Raw genomic sequence first — 13020 nt, 5'->3', positions numbered from 1 at the left:
AAAAGCTTTCATTTCTGCCTCATGTTTGTGTTCAGAACTAAACATAGCTACAGATACTCTGCTTAACATAACTGACCAGTGGAAAAAAGAACAACTGCTTCTGAGATTTTTCATAAACAGCAGCCAATGAGATTTTCTAAAGATAGGTAGGGAGAGTCAGAAGGACTTCACCTTTTCATCTCGTAAAAATTCTTACTGACAGATCTTTGATTAAATTGGGCAGAAATAGACCGAGTCCCAGTTATGACACTCATATTTGTGGCTAGGCTTGAAAGAGAAAAAAGAGTGGAGAATGGGTTGCAGCATTTTCTAGGCTTAACTTTAAAAATATAGGACCTGACTTCAATTATATTTTCACTCATTCAATTCTATTGACGTCAAAGGATTTACTCCTAAATTTCAGCAGATGGAAATCAGGCTAGTTATTACACATTTTCGTGAATAAAAGCAGCACCTCTTTTAAAGCATCATTTATTCAGAAGTACATCCTCAGACAACACGCCTTCTCAGACAACTCAGATGAAATCAGAAGGAAAAATCAGCTATGGGGAATTCCAGGGGAGAAGAGCAGATCAATGGAAGAAGAGATCAGGGGGTGAACTCCCTTTGCTGTTATCTGCATGTAAACACAACCTTCACTACCACTGAACCCTAGGCACCAAACTGATAACCTCTGGGTCTGGCACAGGACGTGGTGGCTATTTGCTTCCTCTGTATGGATGTAATCTGTGATCTATGTTACCTCTGAGACTGGTGTTCACTTATTTCACTTTTCCAGCAGAGTAGCCTGCAATGCCTCTGCTGACAAAACTTTGAACACTGAAGCCCTCTGCAGAACCACAGAGGGCTACAGGTGTGTAACAACTATCAGTGAGTGGCTGGTTCCTCATAACTATTTTTCAGAACTGTTCACATGCTTGGATGCTATCCTATATCCTCAACTCATTCCTTTTGCTTGTGCTTGCAACTACACAAGCAGCTGTTTAAAATTATTTGAAGCGAGTTGAGTCTGAAGTTTTTCTCAACGGTATCCAGGCTAATGGAAACTGATGATGTACATGACCTTTGATGAGTGCTAACAGCCCCTTGTGTCTAATCTGAAGTGAAAGAACACAGAGAAGCTAGAATTCCTCCTTTTGGTATCTCCTTGCAGCTGCAAAGAATCGATCTTCTAAGGTTATAAAGGGTTCAGAGAAAGCTGATCTTACCCTTTCCAGCAGTGGGTTGTTCCAGCACCACCCAGACCACCCAATACCTCGTACACCTACCTGTGCCCTATGGTCTCTGCAGCACATCTGTGGCTGCTCCTTCCATGGTGGCCACTCTGCAGGATCCTCTTAGCTCACCTTCACCTTACCATTGCTCACACACTCTTCTGATGCTGTCCCACTCTCCCCTGTCCCAATTTGCATTCCTCCTTCTACAGTCATCCATTTGGTTAATTCCCACAGGCACAAAGAAACTCAATGACTGATGCATGGTCCCATATTTCCTCCTTGCTCAGATGGTTTGAGTTAGGAGCAGGCTCTGTTTCTAGCAGTATTCTTCATGATGCACAATGGCCTTTAAGGATTGAATAGTTCCACAGCCTCCATTAATGTACTTACTAACCACAGCACTCTCCACCAAGACGTCTTTTTTTACTTCAACCTCTTGCAACAGCAAAGGAAGAAGCAAACACTGTAGCAGCTTATTCTCAATAACCAACTCTCCCACAGAAGACAGAAGTAGTGGGCCTGAAGACAAAATGTCACATAAAAGGTTCCCAAACCATCATGTGCAGCTTCACAATCCCTCTCCATGCTGCTCCTCTTTGCTGTACCTGTACCAACAGCATTTTCCAGCTCCACAAAGTCCCTTGACCTTGTTAACATCTGGCCGCAGTCCTGGGCCTGCAAATTTAAACCTCCATTTTGAACTTTTAGATGTGAGTGTTTTTATGGATTCTTTAACATTATGATTAGGAGATTCAAGGGACACAGAAATAGTAGAGCATCTTTTAATGGCAATGAACATATGTGTGTTTAAACCTAAAGTTCCAATACATTTCCTTCCTGAAGGGCCCTGCAGAGTGCTTTGCACATGGGATGACAGGAGATGAGGCCAGAAAGAACACCCCAAAATGCTTCTTCTCATACTGATTTACTTTTTTCATTCCATAAACAAAGGGTTATATTCTATTTCCATAGCAGGCCTCTCCTCAAAGTGAGTTTTTAAGAGCTGTTTCCATAAACATCACTGACATTTCTTAAAGCACACAAAAGCAGTTGTATCCATTATTACACATCAGAAGCCCACTCTGGCCAATGTGCGCAACTATTTTTAGTACAAGATCAGCAAATGCAACCATGCACAGCAACCTCTGCTCAGTAGAAATGTATAAATAAATAAAAAAGCCTCAACAAAAACACCACGTGCTCACACCAAGTTTCAGGAATCCTCACTGTGGCTGACAATTGTTAGTGTTTAGTAATTAAAACCCAGGTGTTTCCTTCCAGTCGGAATAATGCTACTGTATGAGAACCTGAACTTCAGGGAATCCAAATTACATCTGAGCTAAGCTCTGTTAAGTTCATTTGTCTTCAACACTGACAACATTGCACTAGGAAAAGCAGCAGTGAGCACACACACGTGCTCTTTTTCTGGCAGACAGATGAAGAACTGACTTTTTTGCCTTCTTGTACATTGAGTTTACTAACCATAGAATTATAGAATGGCTTAGAGTTGCTACTCATCAGATCAGACTGCCCAGGGCCCCACTCAACCAGGCCCCGGGGATCCAGAGCTTCTCTGGGCAGCATACTGCACAAGTAGACATAGCCCTCCAAAGGAGGGGAGGAAACTCCCCTTAAAAATCTTAAAAAATGTATATTTCAAGGTATCTATCCAGGTCTTTGAGATGATCCTCGACAGTATTGAACTGGAGGTGGTTAAGAAGTCGGAACTTGGTGAAGCTGCTGGAGTTAACCACCCTATCCCACCTGCTGGAGAGATGGCTCACTCAACAGCGTGCCACCTAACTGTTGTCATTTTTCACCTTCTGACTCTTCTCATCCCCTATACTGAAAAAAGATTAAGCTGTGCATTAGTAAAAGTGATAGCACAAGTGGATTGGAAGAGGAAAATACATAACATTACTATTACAGCGCAAGAAAAACATGATTTTGTGGGTGTGGGACCCCTTATCTTCCCTCATGCCCACTTTTCACCAAGGCTTGGTACTCCTGCTTCCGAAGTCTAATATGAACATCAAAGACTTCATCTCTAAGTACTTCAGGTTTTTCCAATCATTTCACTTGATTTTCAGTTTCAAGCAGAATGTTTCTTTGGCCTTATTGATTAGTTTTCATTGAATAAAGAAGAGTCCAAAACCCATGTGTGACCTCCGGAAACCACATTTATTCTGTCTTTGTTTCCCTGTCCCCTGCAGCTGGCTGTTTAGGACTTATATCAAAATTGAAAATGCTGCTTTCTTATGCATCCATTGTGCAACTCTTCCTTCCTTTCCTAATCCTTAAAGGAAGGAAATGAACCAGGAGAAGGCTATTGAGATATTGAGCATGCTGAGATTTTTGTCCATCTCTCCACATTGTTGATGAGCAACACATTGTCTCCCCCTAGACTTAGAACTGTAAAAAGAGATCAAGATCTGTTCCTTTGAGGGAAGTGTTACTTTTGTCAGTGATCAGAAACAGCTGCTTTCAAAATCAGCAGTGCTGGCTGTTTCTGGGAATTCAACACTTGGTCTTAAGAACTTTTACTTGTAAGGATATAGGAACTTTGCTGAAATATTGCTAAGTAACATGTCATGCAGTTGCTAAACCAAAACTGAAAGCACTGCTTCCAAATTCCTTGAAATGCCATGATAATCATTACACAGTAATCTTCAGCAGGATTAAATCTAGTGTTATTCATTGGCTGTTCCCCAAAGTAGATTCCCTTTTGGTAGTAAAATCATTATCTTGCAGCTTAAACATTCAGGCTTTCCTCTCTATTTCACAGCTCATAAAGCACCTTTATGATGTTGAGAGGTTTTCTTTTTTTTTTTTTTTCTGAACAGACAAAAGATGGTTTGTTTTTCCTGCTTTGATTAAATCCTACATCTCACAAGCAGTGAACCTGTGATACCTCTCCACTGTTTTTAATTGTCTGCCTCTATTAAGATGCCTGCACTGTATGTCTTTCCCAAAGCCCCAGCGCGATTCTGCTACGTGCTTGGCATTAGTGCTGCCAGGTCTGAGGTTAATATGTACACCACACAACTCATTAGCTGCGCATTACTATCAGAGCCAAAAATCAACATGATTGATCCAACAATATGTTTGGGCTTGGGACTGAGACTCAAATGAGGTCTTAGCAAAAGCAAAGGTCAGCAACTTGGCACCAATTCTGCTGTGCACAGAGAAAGCTTTTCTTTCAAACTATTCATCAGGGAAGGTACAAATGACAACTAATACAGGCCTCATTAAAAATGAGAAGAGGAAACCCTGTGGAGAGGGCAAGGAGGCTCCTGTGCTATCAATTTGCTATTTTTTTCAGCCCTTTGCTAAAGCTTTTATTTATGTTACTGTATATACAATGCAGAGCTTAAAGGTAGCAGTGGGGCTTGGGGTTTAGGAGACTAGATAGACTAATTATCTTGATGTGCACTATCAATTACTGTCCGGTTAAACAGAGTGAGTAATTCTGCAGATGGAAATAAATCTTCAGAATCGAAGGATCTGGGGGAAGAGAATGAAAAGACCTTTTTTAATTAGCTCTATTATTTCTTTTAGTTAAAACTCCAGTATCAAAATATTTCCTGTCTTAAAATAACAAAAATAAAACAGACACACGTGTGAGAATGGTAGAGAAGAGGCATGATAGAAGAAACCTTTTTAACCATGGATTTGCTTCAAGTACAGTTTTTACGAGGACTTCACTCATAATTCAAGCACTCTTATCACAGCCAGACTCTGAAATCAATACTTCAAAATACGCTATTTTACATACGGTATCATCACGGTCTTTTCTTTCTCAGTAACCGAGTGTGTTGAAAATGCTATTGATACAACAATTAGGCTGTAAGAGAAATACTTCTTTGCAGTCTCCAGAGTTGCTGTGTTGCGATATAATTCTCTAATGGCACACTTTTGTAAGGGCTGTCACAGTATTATGGGTATAATTTTATTTTTACAGGATATGGTAAAAGGTAAAAGGCTGGCATTAATAGCCTCGGGAACCTATTACACAAACAGAGGTTGAGGATTAAAATTGGACTGGATTTGTAGAGTCTGCATTGAGTAAATGTCTTGCTACACTGAAAATTACAGTGCATGTAACTTATCCCTCATCGCTATTTTTTTTTAACTCTCCTATTCTTCTAAAGGTCAATCCCTCTTTCCAACAGAGAACACAGCTTCTTTTCAAGGTATTTTTAGAAAACTGTTTATTTTTCTCTGTTAGCAGTTGTTTGGCAAAACAGGATACAAGGCATATTGCTTCTGCTTTTACTAACAGTTACTCTGCTGTGCTGCATTATCACTCAAACATTAACTAGCTAATCTGCCCTAAAAGCACTTATGGGTAGAGACAATGCAACTCTGATTGGAAGCTCAAAGGGAGAGCGGGATGGGGCAGCACTACATAAAAACACAACAGAAAAAGCAGAAGTCTTCCTCCAAATCAGAGCATTTCTACTAGGAAGAGCTCCACATTTGCCTTTTTTCTTCATGAGGATTAACTGAGGGTTTTGGTGGGGCTGTGCGGCAGAAGGAATAGGGTTTTCTTAATGGCCTATTCTGCTGCTTTCTCATCTATCTACTTAGGTTATTAATCAAAAGGACTGAAATGGGAGCATTGTGTCCAAGAAAAAAAACAAAAACTGATGACTAGAGTGAAAGGAATTCATGTTGGGCAGAGCCTGAAGGTCAAAGTGCCCCTAATTTCAGGACGGATATTTGGAATAATTTCTTCTCAGAAAGAGTTGTAATGCATAGGAACAGGCTGCATGCAGAAGTGATGGAGTCAGCGTCCCTGGAGGTGTTCATGAATCATGGAGATGTGGCACTGAGGGACATGGATTAGTGCTATGCTGATGACAGGTTGATGGTTGGACTGGATGATCTTAGAGGTCTTTCCAACTTTAATAATTCTATGATTCAAATCGACCTTTCCATTTCCTTGAAGGTGACTTTTTTACTTCAGGAAATGGAGCAGAAAAAGAGAATAAAGGTAACACTGGGGAAAAAGAACAAAGCTGGACAGGCATCCATTTGACAGCAGATGCTGGGAGCTTTCCTTAGCCCTGCAGCTCCTCCACTCCTGGCCTGAAAAGGGCATCCACGGAAGGCCAGGTTGGATATGCATTCAGGAGATGTCTCTGCTTCCTTATGCACTGTGGTTTATTTCTTGCATTTACGTCATAGTTGAGAACCAAAGAGCATTGCTGTTCCCAATTCTTTCACTGTATTTCTTGCAATATTTACTGTCAGAGGTTGAGAGAAAAAAGGAGTACTTTCACTTGCTTCTGGAGGAAGAGGATCAAAACCTTCCCTCACACCATACCTACATCACTCCTTCTTTATCTCCAAGCTGAATCTGAATCCACGTATATTCAGGCATGGGCCTTTGGAGCTGTGCAGCCCTTAAGGTGAACTGACCCAGCACATGCATGAAGGGAGGTGGGTCCTCGCAGCAAGACCCAACTGCAACTGCCAAGGCAAAAGGTGGGAGAGTGGGGTTACACACAAAAAAGAGTTAAGCTCCAGTGCCCTGGTGGCCTGCTGAGCCATGGAAAGCAGCCTGTGCTCAGGACCATGCCAGGATGTGCTCCTGCAGTCACAGCCCTGCCAAAAGAAACAGCTTCTACAGTCCAGCAGGATGCAAAACTGCCCCATTTCCTTATGGCATCCTCTCCTCACTATCTTTCAAGCCCTGAGTTCCTTCTGCCCCAGAAGCAGGGGCAGCACCTGGGATCCCAGCAATACCTGTTCTCCTCTCCAGGCCTCACTGGAGCTGGTGCTACACCTCAGAGCTCACCAACCTCCTGGCATAGGAAGGAAAAGTTAAAATCAGAGTAGAATGTCATTAGAAAGAAACTTTTTCTTCTTTTCTGGGGTTTATGTGGATCATGAAATCAGAATGAGCACCGCTGAAACCGTCAGATCAAAATGTAGAAGGGAGAACAGGCACAGTGTAATTACTTCTGCTGGAATCTGGCCAGAGCCAACTCAACCCTTGTGGGAAGGGCAAGGGGACATGCGGGGCCCTATTTGTACTTCAGCTCAAATTCTGCAAGAATAATTTTACATCTGAAGGCTAACACAGGCACAATAGCATTCACCCACTGGAGAACTGTGCTCCATAATTATCTGATCACAGGTTTTGTTTTCTTCTGCCTTTCAAAAACCAAGCTGTACAGCAGACAAACTTTCAGGCTCAGATCTTTCACTCTTATACCTTCCATTTACTACCATAATCCTATAATTTTTCATAATTCATCATCCCAATCTTTACACTTACTTCCAATCCCTTTGAACTGAGTAGTTCCTCCTGACTTAGATCCATCATTTGCTCGACTCAACTCTCATCAGCATGTAAAGGAATAGCATGTGTTACATTAACTAAATAACTGCTTTTAGCTAGAACTTTTCTTAATATATCCATTTTCTTAATATATCCATTTCTTAATAGATCTATCTATGAATCTATGAATCTATTTATTGAATGCACCTAAAACAAGTGATCGATGTTAGTGCTGATGAATTAATGTGTGGACTTCACTGAATCTGGGAGAGGAAATTACTCTTCATGCTACTTCAGGTTTACGTCTTTCCTTAGGTCAGGCTGATCGCTATCCCAGATAATGAAGACTGTTAATGTAATTAAGTGCTCTGTTCTGGTGTTTTACTAAGTAAACAAATAAGTTCTGGCATTAATAAGCTACAAGGTTAAGTGACAGAGGGCAAAAACAGGACTCTTAATTTCTATTTCTATTCTATTACTCCACAGCAAGTAATTAGTCAGGATTTAAAAATACAATTTCTAATTTAAGACACGGAAGACTTTCTAATTTGAGGTTTGTGTAATCTGCAGAAAATCAGATTAATGTTAAGATTATGACCATCTATATGTTATCAGTATGACAAATCAGGTCCCCTAGCCATTGAGAGCAGGCCAGGTCCAAACTTCCTTGCTCATTGTCCTGGGCATCATAGATGGGGAGAGAGAGAGAGAGAAGGAAAGAGACAGTGAGACAGAGATGAAATTCATGGATAACTACTAAAGAATACTGAGAGTGAAAGAAGAAATAGAAAACTACAGAGACTGGAAACAGCTAAGGAGACCACACTAGATGAACATAATTTCCTTGCAAGAAAAAAAAGCAAAACATTGGAATTACAGTTTTCTTAGCAAACACCAGTGTTTCTAGCAGATTATTTATCTGGTTAAACTATACACTGACTTGCAATAGGGGTTAAGACAACACTGCCCAAAGTTCACTGCAGTTTCAGACTAAACATGCACAGGTATTTCTCAAGCCAGAACGAAGAGCTGGGGCACAGCACAACCCAGATTTATGTCCTGATCAAGCTACTGGTTCTGTTTGTGCAATGTGATGTGTCAGCCAACACAGCTGAAGAACTACGTGCTGCTCAAAGAGGCAGCCCCATTACTCAGCCCCTACACCTCTGCCACGTGCTCCCACTACTCTGGCACTGGAACCTGCATTTTCCCCTGAAAGTAATGAGTTTTCTGCCAGTGTAACCATCTGATCTGGCTCATTACAGGGCCAGATGGGTGCTGCCATCACAGCGATGAGAGGGCTGGGAGAGCTGAGGGGGATGGCAGCAGCCAGCCCAGAGCTGCACATGTGGCCACGTATCTGCATGAAAGGCACTGCACAGGGACACAGCCATGCCAGGGATTTCTAAATGCTGTCCAGCACCTGCTGTGTTTTTATACTGTGTCACAGGAAGGTGGCTAAAAGCAGATGCTCACGCTGTTAAATGAAGTCAAAATGCTTTAACTACATGACAGGCTGGTGGTTTTCTCATGCAAAGACGTTTTAAGGTCACTGTTAAAAAGTCTGCTCTAGAAATACAGGAATTATATAAAATTTTAAAACTGACGCTTCTCTTCTCCTCTTTGAAAACTCACAGCTCTGTGATGAGAATAACAATGCGGCTCTGTTGCTGTCTTCTTGTTTTTCTAACCAATGAACATAGGTGCAAAGGAAATGGTAAAACAGAAACGTTTTCATATCATACTGGGAAAAAAAAAAGCCCTCAAATAGGCTCTCATGTCATCTGTCTAAATCTTGTTTGGACAGCTTGCACGTCCCACAGTCTTGCTGCTATCACTCCCTGCTCAGAACTAGAGGGAAAACGGGAAGATAAATACAGTGCTACAACAGACAGCTCGATACTGAAGATCACTGCTATGACATGTCCCACACTTCAGCTTAATACAGTGATATGGTTATCTAAGGTCTGAGGAGACCGAACAGCCTGTAATATATTAACACATTTCTCATTTCAGAGATAGCGTCACGAGCTGAAAAACAACTCTAATTCACTGTGCCCGTGCGGCTATTTCCCCTCCATATCAGGTATATTCTCCATTCTCATCTCCCCATCAGATTTCTGAGAACAGTAACACATTTTCCTGGAGTGTGCAGAGCTATGTGAACGTGAACAAAACTATTTGCTAAGATCTAGCAAAAAAAAGCAGGAGAAGCATTTTTCTTGCTGCTTCAAATATTAACATTATAAAAGCCAACTTGCAGCCACCGCTGCTTTAAAGTTTCTCAAAGGAGCCTAGACACCATTTTAGCAAACCCATTGTCAGCTGAGACGTTTGGCATTCAGAAAGCAGAATGTTCTCAGTTTTTTTCATTTTGCCAAGTCTGCATTTAAAGTGTCACCGGCACAGAAAGAACAATGAGAGATGCAGACTTGGGGGTTTCTTTTCGGGTTGCTTTTTTGGTTTTTACTGACCTAGCTACAGGGCTGGCGCCTCGCTACAGTTTCAGGGCTGGTGCAGCCAATTGCTGAATAGGAAAAAACAAGCTTTGCAAAAATACTTTGTCTAGAACGTCTCACTGTGTTTGCATTAAAGAAACAAAAATGGAGACAAAACTTTGGTCAGTAGCATCTCAATCTATTGGAACAGTCAATATGAAGTGACAAAATAAACCATCACTTCCTTGATCAGTTGAGTCTCAATTGCAAGAGCAGAACTTGCTTCTCACAAAGGAACTCAGCAGTAGGTGTGTGAGTGTAATGAGAAAAGCAGAAGTCTCAGCTCCCCTGTAACCCACAGGATGCCCAGAGCCATAAAAAAGTGGGTGAGAAGTGGAAAATACATTTCTAAAGGGGTTGAAATGATTCCTGGAAAGAAGAGGGGCAACTAATATGCACAGCTCCTCAGGATTACGTTACTTCTCTTTCTGTATTTGGTCACTAGAAATATCTTTACAGGGAGCATTAAAAAAAAAGGTTAAGATTAAAACCCACATGCAGCTGTTCCCTCCCACATACACATTTGTTAATCCCATGAGTTTTCCTGGTTAAAGAGAAATACAAGAAAGGTTATGGTGAGTACAAGCATCTCATTATAAACTGGCACTTGACGTTTCTGCTAGTTGAAGGCTAGTTTTAGGATGCCAGCATTTAACATAACTCCCTAATCCCACACTGGCTTCAAAACCCCTTCCACAAGGTCAAGGATAGGACAAGGTTAGTGTCTTAATAAAACGGGGAATTTGGCATCCCTAATGACTGCTTCTGGCTGTTTTTCTCCTCACCTATAATAAAGCCACAAAATTAAGACTTTGCTTTCTTCAAGTCATGCAAGACCCTTACTTTACCTGCTGATGGGCTCACGTGTACACCCTGGGGCAAAGGCAAGGAGTTCCTTGCCCCCTTGACAAGGCTGACCTACGGGACGGGGCTTTCTTGCCCATAAATTTAAGGCAGTCTTATCAGAGTTCAATGAAAGTGGAAGAATCCCATTAGCATGCAATCGCATACTACTTCAGATATCCTACTATTTATGTTAAAGTTACCCACCTGAGGGAGGCTCAGCTAATGAATCTATTTTTGTAGTAACGTAAAGGTTGAAGTTGAGAGCTAATTTTAGAGCAGAGGCATATAAAAAATGTCAAACCAGGAAATAGTTTAATGAAAGCAGAGAGTAATCACAGCAAATTACGGTGAAATTTCTAAGGGATTACATTTTGCAATCCCCAGACAGCCAAAGGAATTCACCTCAGCTAGCATCACTCCATTTTAGAGGATTCACTGTGACGATATGCTATGTAAGAAACATCATCTGATATCATAGAAGCTGCCTTAAAAGTTACAGCCTATGAAGCTTTCCAAACTGGAGTTCAGATTTCTTCCAACTGCTACCCATGGAAAAAATGGCAAGATATCCCAAAAAATATCAGAGATAAATTTCTGGCACCACTGGGAGTTATACAAGGCACATATTTTATTTGGTGGCTGCCAACAATGAGATCCCTTCCCTCACAGTTTTGCTTTCTAAGCTCCAGCATTTAGAAACCAAGACACAGTGAACGTGGAAGGGAAGTTCACCCCAGGAGAAGGAAGTTAGTGTTCCTGGTGTTGCTCCAAAGATCACTGCAGAATTTAATTTCTGGCCAACCTGGGTTTTGCACGTGGAACATGGAAATGCCCAATAGTCAGCACCTAGCCTGGCTGACTCAAACACCTCTGAAACAGCAGTTTGCACCCTCCTCTCCCACTCTGCAAGTAGTTTTTTACATCCAGGATTTACAGCCCACAGTTAGTAACAAACAAAAGCAATTTAACATAGTTTTTTATCATATGTAGAGATTTTTCTCTACTTTTACATGGGTCTCCAAGTAAGAAGAATCTGGGATCTTTTTACCTCTCTACATTACTACTGCAAAGCTATGGATGGTTAGTTTAGTTAAAAAAAAACGTTAACTTTTGGTTACAAGGCAGTTACAAATCTCTCAAGGCCAGTTCTTGGTGACAGCCATTGTAAATACCCTGGAAGTAGATGAACTGCAACTTGGTCCTATTAAAAACAACACATAGGTTTTTGCCACTAAACTCAGCAGCAGCTTGAACCAGCCCATGCTCAGTAACATGAACGAAGATTATGGTTTATACGGTAAAAGGAAGAGGGGAAAGAAGTGTGTGAATGGGATATCATGTAGGATCTGTCAAGAAGACAGCTTAAGGGTATTCCCTCTTCCACATGAAGAAACATTACTCTCAGCATTATGAAAAGAGAAATCTTGCATAGTATTAGAACGACAGCATGGATTACTCTAAACACGTTCAGCCAAAAGAATTTTTATCCCAACAGAATCTATTCAGAATCTAGCACACCTCCTATCCACACACCCCATTTGTGGCTGTGCTAAGGGACTCAATCTCACAGCTCCCTACATGCACCCCAGTGCCAAGCGCTACTGATTACACACTCAATAATAAGAGGATATTCATAAACACGAAGCAAGTAATGTGCCTGCTTCAAATGATCTGTTAATTTACTAAGTATAAGATGTGCATAATCTACTACAGAGTGGTTACTCTTTCAAAGGCAAGGATTTTGGAACAGAAAAGGTCCCTCATATTCAGCTCTTCTTAAGTTTACCGTAATGGATATAAAGGGAAAGCACAGTTAAACACTTTACAGCTGCTCAGTTTATTACTATGAAAATGTACTCAGGCTTTTGTGTTTCAAGGAGGAGCTGAGATTATTTCCCCCAGATTTTCACACTCCCTACAATAGTAAATGCAGCCCTGTGCTGTTTCACACATGGAGAGACAGGAAAACATATAAAATCTGTCTGCAAAGTTCTGCAATCATTGCCTTGCTACAAATAGCATGGTCTGAGCCCTGTTTGACTAAAAAAAAATGGTGTGCCCTTTTAAAGGACTCTGTATATGTGAAAGCTGTGCCTCTGGTTCCTGTCTTTTCATCTATAAAATCCCAGACAGAGCTAATGGGTACAGTACCCTTTGCAGAACAATTACA

The 13020-nt window shown here is 41.2% G+C and overlaps 1 protein-coding gene across 1 annotated transcript in view; it reads right to left on the bottom strand.

The window, feature by feature from the left end:
• SNTB1 (syntrophin beta 1) overlaps nt 1–13020 on the bottom strand; it is a 105715-nt gene that overhangs the window by 24100 nt on the left and 68595 nt on the right. The gene's annotated exons all lie outside the window — the stretch shown is intronic.

This window comes from Cyrtonyx montezumae, unplaced genomic scaffold, assembly GCF_038088225.1.
Source record: "Cyrtonyx montezumae isolate F1298 unplaced genomic scaffold, pur_monq_1.0 scaffold_8, whole genome shotgun sequence".
Taxonomy (NCBI): Eukaryota; Metazoa; Chordata; class Aves; order Galliformes; family Odontophoridae; genus Cyrtonyx; species Cyrtonyx montezumae.
The sequence above is the reverse complement of the archived record's forward strand: the minus strand, read 5'-3'. Positions and strand labels throughout refer to the sequence as shown.